Source organism: Bubalus kerabau, chromosome 5, assembly GCF_029407905.1.
Source record: "Bubalus kerabau isolate K-KA32 ecotype Philippines breed swamp buffalo chromosome 5, PCC_UOA_SB_1v2, whole genome shotgun sequence".
NCBI classification, from domain to species: Eukaryota; Metazoa; Chordata; class Mammalia; order Artiodactyla; family Bovidae; genus Bubalus; species Bubalus kerabau.
Window position 1 is genome coordinate 47,545,698 of NC_073628.1, and position 7,075 is coordinate 47,552,772.

The 7,075-nt window shown below is 36.9% G+C and overlaps 1 non-coding gene across 1 annotated transcript; it reads left to right on the forward strand.

Moving 5' to 3' along the window:
• Positions 1-1,174: 1,174 nt before the first annotated feature.
• Positions 1,175-1,246, forward strand: TRNAC-ACA (transfer RNA cysteine (anticodon ACA)). Its single transcript has one exon. It is a non-coding gene; the product is annotated as a tRNA-Cys (tRNA).
• Positions 1,247-7,075: the final 5,829 nt, after the last annotated feature.

Sequence of the window (7,075 nt, forward strand, 5' to 3'; positions counted from 1 at the left end):
CATGACTTAATGACTAAACCACCACCATCTGAGGAGAAGGCAAAGAGAAAGCCATAAGGAACACAAAGAAGATATGGCTCTGAAACATAAAAATGATGCTTTTACCCTATCTCTCAGTGGAGTGAAAATAGGCTTCATCAAAGCACTTTGATGAAGGCTTTCTAATAGAGTATTTGCACCCAAAGTCCCAGATAACACTGAAATTAGGTAACAAGCAGAAATAGGAGTTACCTAGACAAAGGAGTAAAAGTCAGTTGCCAAATCAAGGGGAGAACTATAAATCTACACACAGGGAACATAGCTTGAGAGAGTGAGCAGAAGTTCTTCCCTGGCAATTTTTCAAGACAGATATGTGACCACGGCAGATTTCATAGGCTATCAGCAGAAATGTATCAAGGGCCTGAACCAGACTGGGAAATTACAGTGTGGGCCAGTACAGGAATTTTCTTGAATGTACTCAATAAGTATTCTCACCACTTTTTTGGTGAAGAGGAAGGGTCCAGTGTATATCCTTTATATTTTATTACATGTAAAAGTAATTCATGTGTTTGTCACCTGAATGTCATTAAGTCCTCCAGTTATCTGTTGTCCATTTGGTCTTTAAATACAAACTGTCTTGAGTTCTCATGCCTTTTCTTGTGGAAAATCTAGCCAACCTCCCCAATATCTTGCATGGATTGCAATATATTATAATATCATGATCAAATTCCTTTTTCCACTGAATTCTCAATTTTATACTTTTTGGTTGTTTTCTTCTCTCTACTTTTATATACCTAAGCACAAAATATTTCCCCTTTCCTCCAGACCTCAGAGTCATTGACTAGACTAATTTGGTGAACAAGTCATAACTTAAAATTGAATCATCAAGCAACTCAATCCTTTGGACTCTTGGCCATACCTGCTGCAGTGTCTTGTGCAACCTGTGCTGTGTCTTGCTAAGTTGCTTCAGTCGTGTCCAGCTGTTTGTGATCCCCCACGGACTGTAGCCCTCCAGGCTCGTCTGTCCATGGGATTCTCTAGGCGAGAATACTGGAGTGGGTTGCCATGCCCACCTCCAGGGGATCTTACTCTTACAGCTCCTGCATTGGCAGGTGGATTCTATACCACCAGCGCCACCTAGGAAGCCTCTTGTCCAACATTGTCATAGATAACTTCTTCATGGCTACTTAGGACTTCCCTGGTGGCTCAGACGGTAAAGCGTCTGCCTACAATGCGGGAGACCCAGGTTCGATCCCTGGGTTGGGAAGATCCCCTGAAAGAGGAAATGGCAACCCACTCCAGTATTCTTGCCTGGAAAATCTCATGGATGGAGGTGCCTGGTTGGCTACTGTCTATGGCTACTGTCTATGGGGTCGCAAAGAGTTGGACACGACTGAGCGACTTCACTTCACTTCACTTCCTCCCAGCCATACCTGAGGCGCTCCATCAATCCTTCTTTATCCCTTATCCTCTAAATGTCTGATATTTGCTATATTCAATAATTTGTTGATTTCTGCTGCCACTAGTCCCTTTCACACATTGTAGGAGACAGAGCAGGATAAATAATAATATACAAATAATCACTTTGTATAAATAAGAAGCAATCCATCTAGGTGTATTTTGTCTCCCTCCCCTGAAGCTTTATTGAGAAAAAATTGACATAATAACATAGAGTGAGTTTAAGGCACAATGTAGTGATTTGATGTGAAATGATTACCACAAAGGTTAGTTAGTACATGCATCGTGCCACATAACTGCTAGTTTTTTTTTTCCCCCCAGCAAGAATATTTAAGATGTACTCTCCTATCAACTCTCACATCTATAATACAAAATTATTAATTATAGGCTCCATGGTGTACATTAGATCCCCAGAAATTATCATTGGAAGTTTCTACCCATTGACCAATGTCTCTCCATTTTCTTTCCGCCTCAGCCCCAGAAAACCAGCACTCTACTTACTCTCTAATTCTGCAAGTTCGGCTTTGAAAAAAACCACGTTAGTGAGATCACACAGTATTTATCTTCCTTTGACTTATTTCATAATACATTTGTTGCAAATAGTAGGATTTCCTTCTTTTTATGACTAAATAAAGTCCCACTGTATATGTATACCACTTTAATTTGTTGATGGAAACTTAGGTAGTCTCCATGTCTTGATTATTGTGAATAATACTTCAATGAACATGAGGATACAGATGTATAGTGTTAGTAATTTCATTTCCTTTGATATATACACAGACTTGAAATTGCTGGATCACATGGTGTTGCAGAAACCAGTACTCGAGAAACCAAGCACCATACTTGGAGAGTTGGAGAACTCAGGTTTATTACTCTGGCAGGCACAGAGGAGTTAACACTCCAAGCTCTGAGCCCCGAACAAAGGGGTTACAGAGTTTTTATAGACAGACTGTAGTGGGTGACACTAGCTGCTAATAGGCTGGTTTAAACAAGGGGTTTCACGTGCAGGAACAATGGTCAACATGGGGAGGGGGATGTCTGACCTGGACAGGCATGATTAAGCAGGATTGCAGGGGCTGGGTGACTGCAAAGAGCAGGACAAGGGTGAGTGAGATAAACTCCAGTTCCTAGTATTGTAAGTCCCCACTTTCTGAGACTATGTGACCTATGTGATCTAGACTTTGCAAGGGCCAAGCTGAGTTACAGAGGCAGAAGGAGACGGAGGTTAGGTAAACTCTTAACTTTTCTTCTTTAATAAGTAAGTAAGTGTTAGTTGCTCAGTCATGCCCGACTCTTTGTGACCCCATGGACTGCAGCCCACCAGGCTCTTCTGTACATAAGATTTTCCAGGCAAGGATACTGGAGTGGATTCCTCTTCAATGGTAGTTCTATTTTTAATTTTTTGAGGAATCATCATACAGTTTTCCAAGTGGTTTACCATTTACATTTTTACCAAAGGTGCATAAGTTTTCCCTTAACTATTTGTCCTCATCAACCCTTATCTCTTGTCTTTTTGATTGATATGATAACTCATTGTGGTTTTGATTTGCATTTCCTAACAATTTATGATATTAAGTGATATTGAAAATGGGGTACAAGAGAGGGACTTCTTCTTTGGTCGTCTTGCTGATGTCAGTACCCATCTAGGTGCTTTCTTAATGAACAACCATTTACCTGGTAATACAGCTTGTTCCCTAGAATAACACTCAGCAATAATTGTATTTTTACCTCATTTTTTGTTTGGCAACATTATTTACAGCTTAATGGATCTTAGTTCCCCAATGACCAGTGATGGAAACCAGGTCACAGCAGTGAAATCACCAAATCCTGTTATTTAAATATTAAATAATGTTAATATTTAAATAAATATTACTGGACCATCCAGGAATTCCCTGTGTTTTTAATGTTTATTTTTCTTTCTATTCTGCCATAAAAGGTGTGTATTGGGAAGCACATATAGTTTTCATCACAGATTTTGGATTATAGGTTCTGTCCTCCAAGTTAAAAATTGTAAGATATAGGTAATTTTATTAAAACTTGATTAAATCATAGTCAAGAATTTGGTACTCAGAATGAGAAAAATTCATAAGCATCTTAAGACTACAATTGGAACATTTTATGAAGTTTGTCAAATCTCATATTTATTATTGTCATTGGGAGATTTTTATTTTGTTTTTGATATTTTTGGTGCTTGAGTGTAGATTCTATACAAGGAAAATAAAAATTAGGTCCTTTAACATTTGAAATTAATACTTTCTTCATATTCAAATTTAAAAACTTTTTAATCCATAAGCTTTCAGTATTTTTAATTTATTTTTAGTTGAAGGATAATTGATTTACAATTTTGTGTTGATTTCTGCCGTAGATCAACACGGATCAGCCAAATTTATACATATGTCCCTCCCTCCTGAACCTCTTTCCCGCCCCATCCTACACTCTAGGTTGTCACAGAGCCCCAGCGTGAGTTCCTTGAGACATACAGCAAATTAAGCTTCAGTTTTTACTTGCAAATGTTGTCATCATATTTAATAAAGCTATAACATGTTAACAATTATTTTATCAGCATTTATAGTGCTTAAGTTCTCTTAAAATTTTAAGCTGCCTTTGTAAATTTAACATAGTCAGTTTTCTCAAGTACTTAAGTGAGGTGAAGTGAAGTCAGTCACTCGTGTCCAACTCTTTGAGACCCCCATGGAGTGTAGCCCGCTAGGCTCCTCTGTCCATGGGATAGTGGATTGCCATTTCCTTCTCCAGGGAATCTTCCAGACCCAGGGATCGAACCCAGGTCTCCCGCATTGCAGACAGATGCTTTAATCTCTGAGCTACCAGGAAAGCTCTGATTTCTTTGAGCCCCTTTTTTTGGGGGCGGGGCAAGAATACTGGAGTTGGTTGCCATTCCCTTCTCCAGGGGATCTTCCCTACCCAGGGATTGAACCCGGGTCTCCTGCACTGCAGGGAGACGCTTTACCGTCTGAGCCACCAGGGAAGTCTAAGTACTTAAACTACTTATCAAATAAAATCTTTCCAAGTACTCAAGTAAGTAAGTGAAGTCGCTCAGTTGTGTCCGACTTTTTGCCACTCCATGGACTGTAGCCTACCAGGCTTCTCCGTCCATGGGATTCTCCAGGCAAGAATACTGCAGTGGATTACCATTTCCTTCTCCAGGGGATCTTCCTGACTCAAGGATCGAGCCTGTGTCTCCCGCATTGGAGGCAGACGCTTTAACCTCTGAGCCACCAGGGAAGCCCTTAAGTGAGTCATAAATCTAATAGATTAAACTTATTAAACATAAATGTGATAATTTTTATATTAATACTGTCAAATTTAGTCATTTTTAACCTTTAAAGTCAAACCTTTCATTATTTACTAAAATATTTTCACTATAATACTAAAGCTAAGCTATTAAGTACTCTAATGTATAATTTTATGTTAAATAGGGGTATTTAAAATCTTATATATGTAAATATATACACACACAAATTGTTCTTAAGTTTAACATAGTAAAATTAAAACTATAGAAGCCATTATTTCTAATTTTTTTATAATCCATTTAATATTAAACATTTTACACCCCAAGGAAACAATATTATTTCAAGCAATTCAGAATTATTTTCCTGAGAAATTTTGGGTTGCATTCTTAATCTAGCTGAGGTTGCACATCAAACAGAGATTTTGAAGAACTGACATCTGGATGGTTCTTTTCAAGACAATAAGTGATACACAGAGCTCGCATTTATAATTCCTTTGTTTCAATTCCAAGTCCACACTCCAAATAATACTATCTTTTAGATGCTCCAGATTTATGTTGGCTAATAGATTTCTTCATAATTCTACTTGAGTCTCAAACCATTGTAGATTGCTTCACTTGTAGAATAGATCGTCTCTCTTTTTTTTTTAACTGCTTATTTCATTCTGAATTATTTCCATATAATTCTCATCTGGCAGGGCTATAAATCTTAGGGATATTAAACTTACTTCTGATTTTATTCTGTATGTCTTGTGGTTTACTCTTGCATTATGATCAGGGCACTAAACCACTATAGTGGTTTAAAATGTGGATTATTCATGCTCTTTCCAAGGGAATTATATATGTAGTCAGAGATACATGTTTTCAGAATAAAATAATATCTTCATTGTATATATTTATATGTATGTATTAATTTAGAATAACATTTTTATAGTCTTCTATGAATTAATATTTCCACAAATTCTATCATTTTCTTGTGCAGACTATAGTTGATTTATAATATACATGTTAATATATGTAATTTATTATTCATAAAATTTTACCACAGAATTTGCAACAAAGTTTTACACTTTTTGTTTCACTTTAAAGTTTCATATATATTTATTATACTTACTATATAATTTTTCAAGCAGGAACATTTATTGAAAGGACTATCCTGAAAATAAAGCAACATTTTTAAAGTCATCTTTTTTCCTTTTCCAAATATATATTATACTTTATATGCTTATGCAAATATTGTTTTATACATTTCTACTTGTTCTTTTATGTTTTGTCTAAATATATGAATGCATTGAGTGTAAACACCAAGAAATTTTATAATCTGTTTTGTCGTGTTTTTTATTTTATTTTTTCTGCTTGTGTTTTTGATTCTAAGAGTTCCCAAAGAGAAAATGGCCTGCACCACTTTGTATTTAGGAACATATTAGAAAATTGAGAAAGGAGTAGAGGCTCCAAAGCTACTGGATTCCTCTAACTACAGGCAATCTTAACTTCTTTTTTATTTTTTTCTTTCAGGTCATTGTGTACTTATTGGGCTTCCCTGGTGGCTCAGCAGTAAAAGAATGCACCTGCAGTTCAGGAGATGCAGGTTTAATCCCTGGTTCAGGAAGATCCCCTTCAAGAGGAAACCTACTCCAGTATCCTTGTCAGGAAAATTCCATGGATAGAGGAGCCTGGTGAGCTACAGTCCATGGGGTCACAAAGAGTCAGACATGACTGAGCAACTTAGCATGTGTATCTATTATATTACTACTGAAAAGGTTTTCTCTATTAACATGGATGTGATTTTTCTTATCTATTGATATATGCATTCATCAATTTAAGAGATACTTGGCAGGCTTCATCAAAGAACCTGGAGATATAGAGATAAAATATGGTGCCTGTCACCAAGGAGTTTGTTTGAAAAGACATTTATAGATGAACAATTAGATAAGATTAACCAAGTTAAATAGAATTTTGATATAGTATTATTGGGACCAATAGGAAATATGGAGAAATGATACTTAGGAGAGTCAGAGGATTCAGCATCCTTCATGTTAATTAACAATATGGGGGATTGTGAAGTACTCACATATATTTACTCATTAAACATATGTAGAGTTCCTATGTGCTAGAAATTGCTCAGACCTAAGGGATACATTAAAAAATCAGAAAAAAGTCCCTGCCTTCAAGGACCTTTTATTTAGAAAGAGAGACAGACAAATCACTATGTAAGTAAAGTATAAATGATATTGTGCCATGTTGCTGTGCTAAGTCACTCAGTCCTGTCTGCCTCTTTGTGACCCCATGGACTGTAGCCCGCCAGGCTCCTCTGTCCATGGGATTCTCCAGGCAAGAATGTTGTAATGGGTTGCCATTTTTTTCTCCAGGGGATCTTCCCAACCCAGGGAT